General features: G+C 35.3%; 1 long non-coding RNA gene across 1 annotated transcript; it reads right to left on the bottom strand.

The window, feature by feature from the left end:
• Positions 1-200: 200 nt before the first annotated feature.
• LOC122571462 lies at positions 201-6,491 on the bottom strand. Its single transcript, XR_006318058.1, has 6 exons — positions 6,351-6,491; positions 5,883-6,020; positions 4,908-5,186; positions 4,601-4,668; positions 4,291-4,393; positions 201-1,725 (listed from the first exon to the last, which is right to left on the bottom strand). It is a non-coding gene; the product is annotated as an uncharacterized LOC122571462 (long non-coding RNA).
• Positions 6,492-13,385: the final 6,894 nt, after the last annotated feature.

Below are 13,385 nucleotides of genomic sequence, written 5' to 3' on the forward strand. Positions count from 1 at the left end.
GGAATCGGATCGATATCCCCTGACAGCAGGATAGAAAGAGAGAAAGAGAGAAAGAGAGAGAGAGAGAGAGAAAGAGAACTTCTCTCTCGTTCACGAGAACCAGTTTGTCGTCTGGCTTTATTAAAACATGTAATTACAATCTTATTATAAACTTATCGTCGCTCGACGGCCCCTCGAGAAACGACACTCTAGGCTACCGGTGAAAATTACTTGTGCCGCTTTTCTCCAGATCACGTGAACCCGATCGATTATTCACGGCTCGTTTCCTTCGATTAAAAGACGAGATTGTGGCGCGCCAAGAGATTCCTTTTTTTTTTACTTCTTGTCGTTTTATTCGCTTTTGTCAAACGAGCTAGTTCGTACTTAATTTTAACATCGGCGGATACTTTTCTCTGTTATGTCGGGATCTATTTACATTAGTCTCGAGGTCTTGCTCCATCAGATTTAACACGGTCTTAATGATGGCAAATTTAATAGCTACGATTGCTACGAGAGTGAAAAGCAAGTTGTAATGTAGAGGTTGTGAATTATTTTGAAGAATAAAACCATTTAATGAAAAAGAAGCATTAACTTTATTACGGACAAGCAAAAAATGCATCAAGTTTCCACTAGGTCTACTTGGGAATTAATGAGACCTAACAAGCCACATAAATCTTCTAAGTTCTATAAAAATATAATCGCGAACGTAGCCAATTAACTCATATTATTTCCAATATAAATAATAATCGTATCATATAATGATACAGTTAGTAATTTTATATCAAATAATATTGCCGAGGTCTCACCGCGTGGAGGTTGCTGTGTGCGAAGACCACACCTAACCACATCCTATCCTTTTACGAACAAAAATTTATTTAAAACGTCAATTTATAAACGAATTGCCTTTTCAGTGTAAATTTGCAAAATGTCGCATCTCTTTGATCGTTTTACAAAAGAAAAAGTTTTACAAAAGAAAGCTTTAAGGAAGACCGACGCGAAAGACTAATCCTGAATGTAAAAGTTGGGAATTAATCATAAAAATAGAGAATTAAATTAAATTTTAAACTAATGATATAACACTATGTGAGACGCTGGTTTATAATATATCAAAAGTTTTACTTTCATATCTTACTTTCATTGCAAAGAAAGGTGTAGAATAATCGAGAGTTAAAAAGAACATCAAGAAAAAAGACAAAAATAAAATTAAATACGTCTCACAAAGAGTTACATTTATTAAACTTAAATGGACGCCAACTACCTTTTCTACTACACCAACTGCATAAACCAAGCATCCATGTAACTAATTACCAAGAAACAAAATTCACGATCACTTCACCTGATTACATAATTAGAATAAAGACATTTTACTCCTAATTATAAACCTAAACTATCCTATCTATCGTCAATTTAATGATTTCGATAAATCCTATAAACATCTGACTACAATAAGGGACGGGGAAGAGATATTGCATGGAACAAACGTATCTTTCAAAGTATTGAATATTTTTCACGAATTTTGAAACATGTTTCTCGCCTTACTAATCCTATAACTAATCAACTAGAGATTTCGTAGAGTCGCTACGTATTACATGTCTAAAAGTTTTATTCAGACTCTATATATGTACGTATATAGAGATGTAATAATTTTTTTATGGATTTTATCTATCTAACAGTCTGAATATAATATAGCGAGGGAAAGGGATATAGGAGATCCGAGTCTTCTTCCGTTGATTCCATGATCGGTTTCTGAAACAAATTCAAATTATAAGAAGATCAGATAAAACTTCATGGAACTCAATGAAATTCTCAATAGGTGAGGCTCAAACATTTTTGTGGTATTATCATTCTTCTTTTTTCCTTTAATTGCTTCCCTTAATTCATAATGTTCCATTCTAGAACCTTTAACGTTGGTAAAAAAAGACTAACAGCTATCACGATATTTTATTCGCAACGCTAAAGCAAACACGATCATCATTTTACCACAACACTAATCTCACCGCAACTCTAATTCAAACCGAATTTAACATTTCTTCGCAACTCTATTTGAAAGCGCGAAATTTGGACTACATACTTCGCAACTCTAATTCAAGCCGATATTAATCATTCGCAACACTAACAGAAAAACGCGATTGGGCCCATATGGTGGTGAGCCGACATATACGTCGGCAAAAAAAATACTACTACTACTACTGCATACTACACATATTAAAAGCGAGCATAGTGACAAAGTAGTAACAGGAGTGACTTCCCATGCTCTGGATAATCCAGAAGATGAGGAGTCATTAGTAGTTGCCCTCTTCTATGGCAGTTTGCCGGGCCTCTTCGGCTTATAGCCCTTCTTTCTTTGGGCGCAATGCCCGCTGAAACTTAAATCTAAGCTCGAGTCTTTCTAATCGCGAACAAAAGAAAAACTTGTAAAGGTAAAATAAAAATATAAATCGCGGAAGCTGATTCAAGTGCACATGGACTGACCGCATGTGCGTGCTCGAGCGATACATAAAGCGTACCGAGACCCACTCGCGACCACGACCGCGGAACTCAAAAAACCGATAGGTAAAACTTTAAACGAGTGGCATTCCCCGCTAGTTCTAGTTTTACTGACGATTTTTCAAATTAGATTTCCTGAAACAGGTTGGTCACGCGAAAACGCGCCTACCCGACCACAGACTGTGCCAACTTGCCCGGCCCTACCTACTTATAATTAACAGATACACCAGAAAGTATGCTACCTATCCTACCTAGCCCTATATTTAAAAATGGCAAAACAAGCACACCAACACACTCACTCCACGATTCTCTCGCATACCACCCGGGCGCAAGGGCCTACACTAGAGAGGACGTCCCGGGACGCCTCCGACACCCGAGTTCAGCACGCTACTTGCACACTCTAATTTACGTACCATTTTCCTGAAATCGACTGACGAAGGCTAGTAACCATTGCGTAAAACGTAATAAAAGTATACGTAAATTTCAATTTTAATTATGAAAATTAATAACAAAAAGATTACGTACATCTTTTATACAGACGTTGTTATTATAAATGATTACAGAGTAGACAAATTTAGTATTTTGTCATAATTCGATCATAAGATCAATATCATTAATATTTGTAATTCGTTGTATCCAATAGCGGATCTGGCTATTACTATAACTACTGATTGGACGAATATTTGTGAATTGTTTTTTTATTATTTGAAGTTATAGCAAATAAAGTAATAATTGAAACGACGCAATTCCACAGCCTAACCACACACACACACACACACATAACATGGAAAATACGTCGTGCACGATACACTAACGCATCGTCAGTCGCTAAGAAATATTTATAAGCTTATGAACTATGGTCATCGTACTCAATGCCTTTTCTTCGCTCAAGTAGCACCTGGGCACGTGAGTGAGGTCCTGGCAAAAAATACGGAAAGGGTTAAACCTGAAAATCCTGAGCTAAAAACCGATTAGTGCATCTATTTTACATCTACCGGATTAAAATTGAATCAAAATAATGTAATAACATTGACTTTATACTCTACTTTATTAATTTGATTATTGAAATTATCACAGTAAAAGAAAAAAACTGACAAGTAAGAAGATCATTTAATAATATTGATGCAAATAACTTCAGGCGATCTCTTCATCAAAGCACATTCTTGGAAACATGTAAGCAATGTTCTAAACTCGTTGCTTTGATTCCAAAATTTGCCTGTCGCGAAGTTTCTTCTTGCACATGAAATTTCATACATTTTTATACGCGAGGAGTTAAACTCTAGTGCTTTTGTGTTTTAAACTTTATTCATGTTCGTAATATGAAAATCAAAGAATTCATACGTTAATATTTTCAATATTATTTATAATAATATTACTGCGTAATATTATTATTTAACTTTTGCATATATTTTGGTGAGCAATAACTTTCAATCACAGATAGATAAACAAATTATTAATAATATGTGGTTCATATTAATTATTCATATTATACTGATATCACTAATATAAAGTGTAACTCGTCAATGTAGTATCGTATGTAATGTAATAAATGTTATAATAAAACTATAATATAATAAATATAATAAAACGCAATATATTAAATGTGTAATACAATAAAACGCGATGTGCAAGAAGACCTATCCTGAACTAGTAAATAAAACACAGAAAACAAAAATATTACTACTCACGGGTATAATAAATACCCATGGTCACTATGCTGGCAAAAAGATTCTACGTAATACAACCAGTCACCCGTGTCGATTCGGACCTTTCATCCTACGACATGATTGAGTGACCGGAGGAACAAAAATGCATGCAACTTACAATTAGATGCGTAGGACGTTGTCAGCACTGCTGCAATAGTCTAGAAGACATCATCAAGGAAGAACCATCGAAGTCCATGGGAGAAGCGGAGGGTGTGAAAAATCTGTTACAAAACGTGGATTGTTGTAAGTTACTACTAAACATTATGATTATTTGAGAAATTTGAAGTAATGAAAGACTAATCTCGATAAAACATTAAATTATAAAAGCTTTGTATTCAAAAATTGTAAATCTAATAGTTTCTAAATTTTCCCTAATCATATTCTAATTAAAGACTAGTAATTAAAGAAAAATATACAAAGATACTTACATACTTGGCTTTTGAAGCATCATTAGATCCTCTCAAAGAACTGGCAAGTGGTAGACAGTGGGACAGATCTGTATATAACAAAATATGGAACGTTATAATTTATTAAACAGAAAGATTTCTCTTCTAATAATTCTTAATTACTATAAGAATTGCAACTCTAACTCAACAGTTCAAGATCTAGGAATTGGAAATCTAATAATTTCTGAACCATGTTACACGTCTTTCTTCTACTTCAATATTAAAACTTTAAAACTTTATTTCAATAGAAATTGGTAATTCAATCAAACTACAAAAAAATAGTACTTACACTCTTAAACTCCTGGAAAGGCTTTATCCTCTTGAGCATTGATTCTAATGCCAAAAACGAATAGTACTTGGAAAAGAGCATAAATAAAAAAAGAAAAATAAAGTACTATTAACGCGCTCGTTTAGATAAAACGCCGAACAAACACTGAATCTAATTTCGCGTATGACTATTGCAACTAAATTTAATAAGAGCTATTGTGCTCTAAAGAATATTAAAAAAAACTATTACGTTGCAAACACTGACTCTATCAACCGCATTGCACGTGGTCACGAACATTCTCTGAAAACAAATCTACATTAGTAGAGAGGCGGAGGGGAGTAGGGAAATAAGTAAGATATGTTTTGCTTTCATGCGTTTCTTTTTTTGTTGTTGTCTATCGAGCATTTATTTTGAAAATACTGCTGTTTTTATAAAGCTGTCGAAGACAAGTTACGTTGTTGTCATTCATTTCTCAAAGTGTCAAATGAAATATGTATTTATAACATACGAATAAGTATAAAATATTACTTGAGAATATGCAGTATTTTTAAACATTTAGAAATGGTATAAGTAAATGTATATTAATATAATGTAATCGATTTCGAAGATTATACTCTTGAAATATACGTTATTATATTATAAACAAAATGCAAGGCTAGTTCAATTCCTTGCTTAAATGTAACAAAATTTGACAAATCTACTTTAAATTTGAAAACTTGTCTAATAATTCGCTTTGTTCAACCATTTGAAAGTTTATTTAGTATCGGCATTGAAATAATGAAATTATATTCCTTTAATTTATCTCAAATAAATAAATCATTCATAATACTCGACATAGCAAAGTAATTTCTATAGTCTTTTCTAATTTCACGTCGGTATTCTCGAAAAAAAACACATACTTATCCATTGTACTATTATATTACACATCAACAACGAATCATAAGATCAGGTATGAAATATGTATCATAAAATAAATAATTGTATACCAAAAATTACCAATGATTCAATGAAAGGGCAATATAAACTTATCCACCTCCATGAAAAAGCATTAAATTAAACATTGACCGTTATGGCGTCCATATTGGAATTCCTGTTTCTTGGCGCCAATATGTCTTCTTAACTGACGCCAATAACCTGCAAAAGAAAGTACCAACAATTTGGAACAAATATTCAAAATTAAAAAGGATATTATATTAAAATCAAACGATAATCAAATCAAAATCTGTGTCAAAAACAAGAATACAAACTATTGGTAACTCTAACGACCAAATACACGATCGAAGAAAAAAGAACAACTGAGAAATGCAGAGAGGCTATTCAACTTCGTTATTTTGATTAATTAATAAATAAAATAATACGTATTAATTAAGCAAACCTAATAGTAGAGTATAAAAAGAGTAGAACGACGGTGGTAATAGAAATACAGCAACGACGGGAATTCTACGCAATTAATGAATTGTGTACCTGCCGCGAGTTGATACGTCTTAACGACGCGATCTTCGACCTGCGAATGCCACACCGCACCGCTGTTTGTCTCCCCGAGCGAATTATGTAAAGTGGTGGGGATGTTCAGCCCGGTTGCAAGTCAATCGCATTCGAGCCGACGAATTTCTAGAAAAAACTATGAGCTATAGGAAATGTTTACAACAGCGAAGGACAAGAGTGGTGTTATATTACATACACATACGAATTTGAAACACGACTATATTACGGTAGAAATATTATTCGTTCTCTTTAACGTGATCGAATAAAATTCATATGTATTATTCCTAATGAATATGCAGAGAATTAGAATCAAAAGTAATGGTTTTTTTTTTTAGTATGAAATAAGGATATATTTTTGATGGAGAGTTTTAGTTTTATGTTGTACGAGTAACATTATTTTAATTTAATTGCTTATCACTATTCGTATATTACGCGTTATGAATGGGTAATGGCATTTTAATTTTAATTAAAATCGTAATTAAAAAAAGAAGATTGAAGCGAGCGTCTAGTCTGGAATAAGTTGTTCTTAAAACTTATATGTAAAAAAGTAGTACCATATTTAGTCGCACTAAAGCCATCTATACATATTTTTGTAATGAAATCATTATTAATTATTATTAATGAATATTAGTAGAGAGGACCTGGTATTTCAAACATCCTTTTTAAATACCGAATAGCTCTGGAAATAGATCAGATTGAGACACGCTGCATTTTTTTTTATTAAACGAGAATTATAGATAAACCTTTTTAAAATAGACAAAAAATGTTTTCAGGTCACGTTATTGAAATATATTGAAAGCGGGTGACCGCAACAGTAAATCGTCAAGCATCGTTGAATTCATTTTTCTCTACCCTAGCATGGCACCAGAGGAAAAAAATTGTATGATTTGTGACTGGAGGTTTTCCCACTGTGATGTTTCTAAAAAAAAGAATCCCAAGGAACCGGCGTAACTAAGTGCCAGGAAAGAAGTGACAGCTTTATGGGAACCATACCCTTGACCTGAGCTTCCAAGCGCACGATTCAAGCTTTAGCTTTTGCATTCGAAAATTCCTCGCAAAAATATTTCAACCATTACTTTTAAAGTATATTGGCAAAAAGAATATAATACATTATCCAAAATCCATTCTCTTGACCTATGAATACATGTATGAATAAGAAAGAAATCAATTGCTATGGTTTATGAACCTATGTGTCTTTAAGGAAGTGTATAATTACCTCTGCAACTAAAAAATTTAAGGTCTTTCTACGATATAGTAGACTATTATAGTAGCACAGATCGTAATTATTCTCTGCATCGTTTATTAACGACACGCACTTATTAACGCGCATACGTAAAAAAAATTCGTTGATAAAAGTTGTCACAATCTTGTTCTTATCCATACGTGTAATTTGTTCAGGTAATTCTGATGAATAACCTGTTATTACGCAAGAGTAGATTGGTTTTTCTTCCAGTCTACATCTGCTACATAATAATCAGGCTGTTGCATTTTTGTCGCGATCTTCATAAAAAGATCAAAAAATTACTTATATTATAAACATACGTTCCTCTTGACGTATGATATAAGAAATAATCTGTATCGAAGGAGTACTTTTAAAATTTCTTTTTAAATTCTAACGAACAGTTTCCCATACTTTATTTTTTATTACAACTTGCGCTCATTTAATAATAATTTCGCCACATTCTTAAACAGTGCAATTTTTTCCACATGCTTTCTTCATCTATCCATAAATAATAAAGATTTACTATCCATTTAAGTGCTTCAGCCTGCATATAATATGTATATCTTTGCTCGCGAAGGTATTACGACATCCCACAAGAAATACGGTTTTCTTTCCATATCTACCAGCTATAGGCGATCATTCTCATTTTCCGTCTCGTTACCGCACTTCGTACATGCATCTTTTCGTATAAGTTTTAAACTGTTGTTCCCTCTGAGTTCTCGTCGGTCATAATTTAAATCCTTCGACTTGAGCTCGTTAGAGCGCAATATAACTGAGCGAAACTCAAATGATAATTTACACCGATATTTATTAATAATAATAATACACGTATCATCGTCATTTTTATTACTATTTTTATTATTAGGCACATATACGCACATACGCATGAGCTATATAAATAATATTGGTATTTTGTACTTCTAGACATAGAAAATAATTTTAGAGACAATTTTTTAAAGTATAGATACTTTATGACTTGCTGTAGTTTTGCTCTTTCCTCCTGGATTATTGTTTATACGATATACATTCTATATAGATAAATAATACCCTATTTAACGTTCGAGCGCTATAGTAAACTGTTCCATTAACATACATTTATACGGAAGCTCGATTCTTCGTTCGTGCAAATTTGTTATATTAAATATTTGAAAGACGTTAAGAGGCTTGTAATTCTTGAAGAATCTTAATAGATTTAATTGGGCTAAAGAGCTTGGATATCTGGGAAGGCTCGAAAGTCTTCAGATTCCCAACTCTCGTAGAAATCTTTCAGCATTTCTGCCATTTCAACCACGCCTGGATATAAAATCGTTAATTAGAGTAATCTCCGACTTAAGCGCGGTCATAAAGAAAGAAGCAATTACGTTACTAACGTCATTCACCATCGCTACATCAATACCATTTTATTAGATCTTCTTTCGGATTAAATCGATCTATCTTTTATGTTTGAATGATGCAAGTGAAAACAACTTCGTAAAGTTTTTTGCACGATCTCGCACCACGTTAATAAAACATATTTTTACTCCCTACAGCTTACAGACAGCCAGTGTATCGGCTGGAATTTAGATTGGACAACCTGAGTTCGTTATACTTTCCAAGACTAGTTGGATAATTTTATGGTTTCGAAGAACTACTCGCGCTCATAGATAAAAGTGTAATATACGACGCTTGCGTACTTTATGAACATGAACACGAGGAAGTAGCTTGACATTTCTAGGGGTATTTCACAATCTAAAGTCTCCCGTGAAAATAAATAAAAATACTAATAAATTTCCTCAAAAGTGAAATTACTCCGAACGCACGAGTCATAGATAATGCAAAAACATTACCAAAAGACCAACACAATCATCCAAACGTCTGTCTACCTCTACTACCATCATTCACAGGATAGAGAACCCACATCATCCACAATACACATACACTAATGGTAACGGCCAAATGTCATCCTCCACTGTCCACGTCTCTTTTCCACCCTATTCTCGTGAATCACCTGGTCCAAGCGGAGTCGCACAAAGAACAGGAAGACATCAGTACCCCATACACTCCACTTATCACTCGTGTGTCCTAATGGACCCTCGAGCAAGGGGTTGCCGGTCGATCGATCCCGCCATGAGGTTAACTCTAGTCTAACCACGTAAACGTTGCTTCAGCCACGTTATTCGCGATTACTTGCTCTCGAAAATCAAAGGAACAGCGTTAAACGAGAATAATTCGGGAATGAGTGTACGGATTCATTGGAGGGGCGAATAGAGAGGAAAAGAAGCAGCGAGGATATTGCTAAGATTGGAGCGCCGTGTGTGGGCGTCGTAAACACGCTGCAATTTATGTTTCCATTTAACGTCTCTCGCCACCGTGTAAATTCTGCATGCGACAATGCGCGTCTCGTAAACGATCTTGATTTTTCGTGATTCGCCTGATTTATCAGGATAGTCTGCGATCGATCGGTAGCTTGTCTTCGGTAAATTGAGAAAGGAAATTTAGAAATTGAAGAAATTAAAGAGCTAAAGTCAAGGAGAAGCGAAATGGAGTTACACGAAAGAGATTGGATGCTAAAAAGTTTGAGGACAGAAGTGATATTGATGCCTGTATGAAGACCGTACGACATTTTTTCTTAGTGACTAAAAAAAAGAGAAGTTTAACCCTTTGATTGTGGCACTGAGCCACCCTTATGGTACGAATTACAGTTCTAATTCCATAAAATCAGATTGATTCGTAACACAATTTAGAATTATTAAAAACAAATTATGTATATTATTCCAATACTCTTTTTTTTACTAAACGTTTAAAATTTTAATTGAATACGCAAAAATATCTGAAATGTACAAAATGTCGAATTCGTTATAATATTTAGACAAAGTAGGTTTCATTTCCGTTGCTACTCGTCAAGGAAATATCAAAGTTCGTCTTATAAAAATTACAGTATCAAAAACACATCGAACACAATGAAATCATTCACAAACCAATCGCGTGAATATCTCTAACATCCTCATTTAAAATTCCATCGATTTCCATGAATAAGACAGGGCACACGATATTTTTTAGTTAAAATTCCGGCAAACGAGGCACGATTTGACTAAGTTCGGTGGAGGGAGCGAAAAACTAAAAGCCTGCCGGCACGGGTGAGATTTACGTGGGCCCTTAACTCGTCGTCCCTTTCGGTTATCTCACGCCACGAGGACGGAAGGTGTGCTTCAGAGAGAAGAGAGGACGCGACGATAAGCAGCATCTTGTTTCGGCGATAACACGTAGACAACGCGCTCCCGGGGGGAAAAGCTGTGTACACACTTGTGGGAACACAATTCAGGGAAACGTCTTCCGTTCTGCGGGCCGATGCGGCGTCACGACGCCTCATGCGACACGCATGTTTCCTCGTGCTGACAGTCAAACGATCCACGGATCTCGTCCTTGGAACCCCGTGGCTACGACGGCCCACACAAGCTCGTGTAGCCTCCAGCCTCGCGAACCAGAGCCGTGTAAAAACCACCACAAGCCACGAGCTAGCGAAACGATCCGCGAAAAGCATCGCGAGCAAAGTGCTCTGGTCGTTTAGCCGTCGACATCCTCGTACGAGAGATCGTTCTGGTTCTGGCTACGAGAAAAAGTCGGTTTCATAGAGGGGTAAAAAAGTCAGAGAGAAACGGGACAAATGGCAGAAGTATCGCGGTGGAACAGATGAATTTTTTGCCAAGGAATATTGAAATAAGGAGACTGAGTAATGGATGACCTTGGGGATTAAAAGATCCAGGCGTGGTCGAGATTTGCATTGGAATTAATAGTTTGAGATTTGAGAGAGATTGGAATGACAGATGGAAGAAGTTTTTAGACCTACTTCGATCCTTTCTTTCAATACTTGCTGTTAGCAGTTAAGTATAAATTTGAGATTTTGAGGAAAAATTTGCTTTAGATTTAAAAACAGCAAGAAATTAAAAATAGCAAGTTGGGCATGCTGAGTGAAAAAAATCTAATTCAAATAAAAATGGTGCTTTTTATCCTATAATCTATAATATTATATACTTTTAACTCGGGTATTTAAATGATCTTTAGACTGTCGATATTTAATTTTTAAAATGGACTATAATACCTTATTATCAGGTTATACGTGTTAGTGCATTCACAGGAAATTTACTCCACTCGCCAGAGGTTTTTTCCAATGGTTATTCCGACTACATTGGACGATTCAATAGCCCTGAGTAACCACTATCGAAGAAAAAATCAGCTTCATAATGCCACGATCGATCGACCGCGGCGGAAACCATCTTCGGTCGAGACTTCCGGCCGCGACATCGTGGCAGACATGTCCTGGACATACAGACCTCTATCGTCTTCTGTCCAATCTATATTTAACATGACAGTAGGATCTAACGACGATGTCCAGGCATGCAGTGTAATTTCCGTGATTCGATCGGTTGGAAGACGTTGTTACGTGGAAGTTTAGAACCACTTTCTCAGTTGTATCTATGCTAGGTCTTCTGTTAATTTACGTCATTAATTCGAAATTAATTCTGCAAATGTCAATAACGATCGTTCTTATTTCGATAGATATTTCATGAACGAGCTTTTTTAACTAATAGCATTCCAAATTAACATCTTTTGTAAATGCTCGTACTCGATGAAACACGAGCCACTCGGAAGAACTTTACCGATGAGAAAAGAACTATATAATATTAATACCAACTATTAATATTTAATATTAAAACGACAGTACATAATGATTAACGTCATATTACATAACATCGAAGGGGGTTAAAATTTGGAATTTCATAAAATATCTCGCGTCAACTATAACGTCAATGGTTCACAGACGGTGTCACGGGGCTGACGATTCACGACGGATCAGCCTCGTCGAAAAACAGCGATATCGCGAGCTTACGACGTACCACGGACAGCCGCCCTAGTGAAAATATTATTTCAACAGCGTCCACGAGGCTTTACGAGGCCGCTATTATCCCGAAGCCGCCTCGTTTCGTCGCCCTGACGCGATACACGCGCGCTGCCACGAGCGTGGGGTGATCTTTAATTGAGCGTCGATATCCCCGTTACAGGGGCTGAATCTGGAACGCGAAACGAGGAAAATATGTTACGCGGGCGTTCAGCGTAGGGGGTTTGTTTGCTGAGCCGTGAGGCGTTCGAGTGTATGAAATTTACACCGATGCGATGCTTATCGATATTCGTTTTATAGCAATCAAAATGTTGTTCGGCGTGTGAAAGGGCAAAGAAAGTGTTTTAAACGATACAATTAATACATTGTACGATTACAAGTACCTGATAATTACAATGTGACAGGAAATTGAGAAGACAGTCGGTCTTCCGGGATATTGATCAAATATAGAAGACGGTCAATCGTTTCGGGAAATTTTCCAAAAACAAAGTGGATGAATTGAAATAATTACTTGAGAAATATTTCATGTCCTACATAATTAAATAGCGATATTGTTATTTAAAGACCAGGGGTAAGAAAGAGAACCAATTCCGTAATATTTTTATCGACTATATTTATATGTCGTCCAGATATATAAATAATATTTCTCTAAATGTTTTCTATGAAACTTCCTTATTTTGTACTATTGCTATAGAAAATTTTGAAACATGAAAAACTGACAAGCATTATCCATTAACCGCCTTTAGTGCTATCAACTCAAAACACATATCTGTGTACCCTCTGATAGGTAGACATGTAAATATGTCCTACATTTTTGGGACATGCTACGTCTTTCTACCACCATACATGTTTTTGCTCTTACAAACATAAAACGAACAAACGTTGTTCGATATTCAAAAATGTTGACATTTATATA

The sequence above is a fragment of the Bombus pyrosoma genome, linkage group LG10 (genome assembly GCF_014825855.1).
Source record: "Bombus pyrosoma isolate SC7728 linkage group LG10, ASM1482585v1, whole genome shotgun sequence".
In the NCBI taxonomy this organism is placed as follows: domain Eukaryota; kingdom Metazoa; phylum Arthropoda; class Insecta; order Hymenoptera; family Apidae; genus Bombus; species Bombus pyrosoma.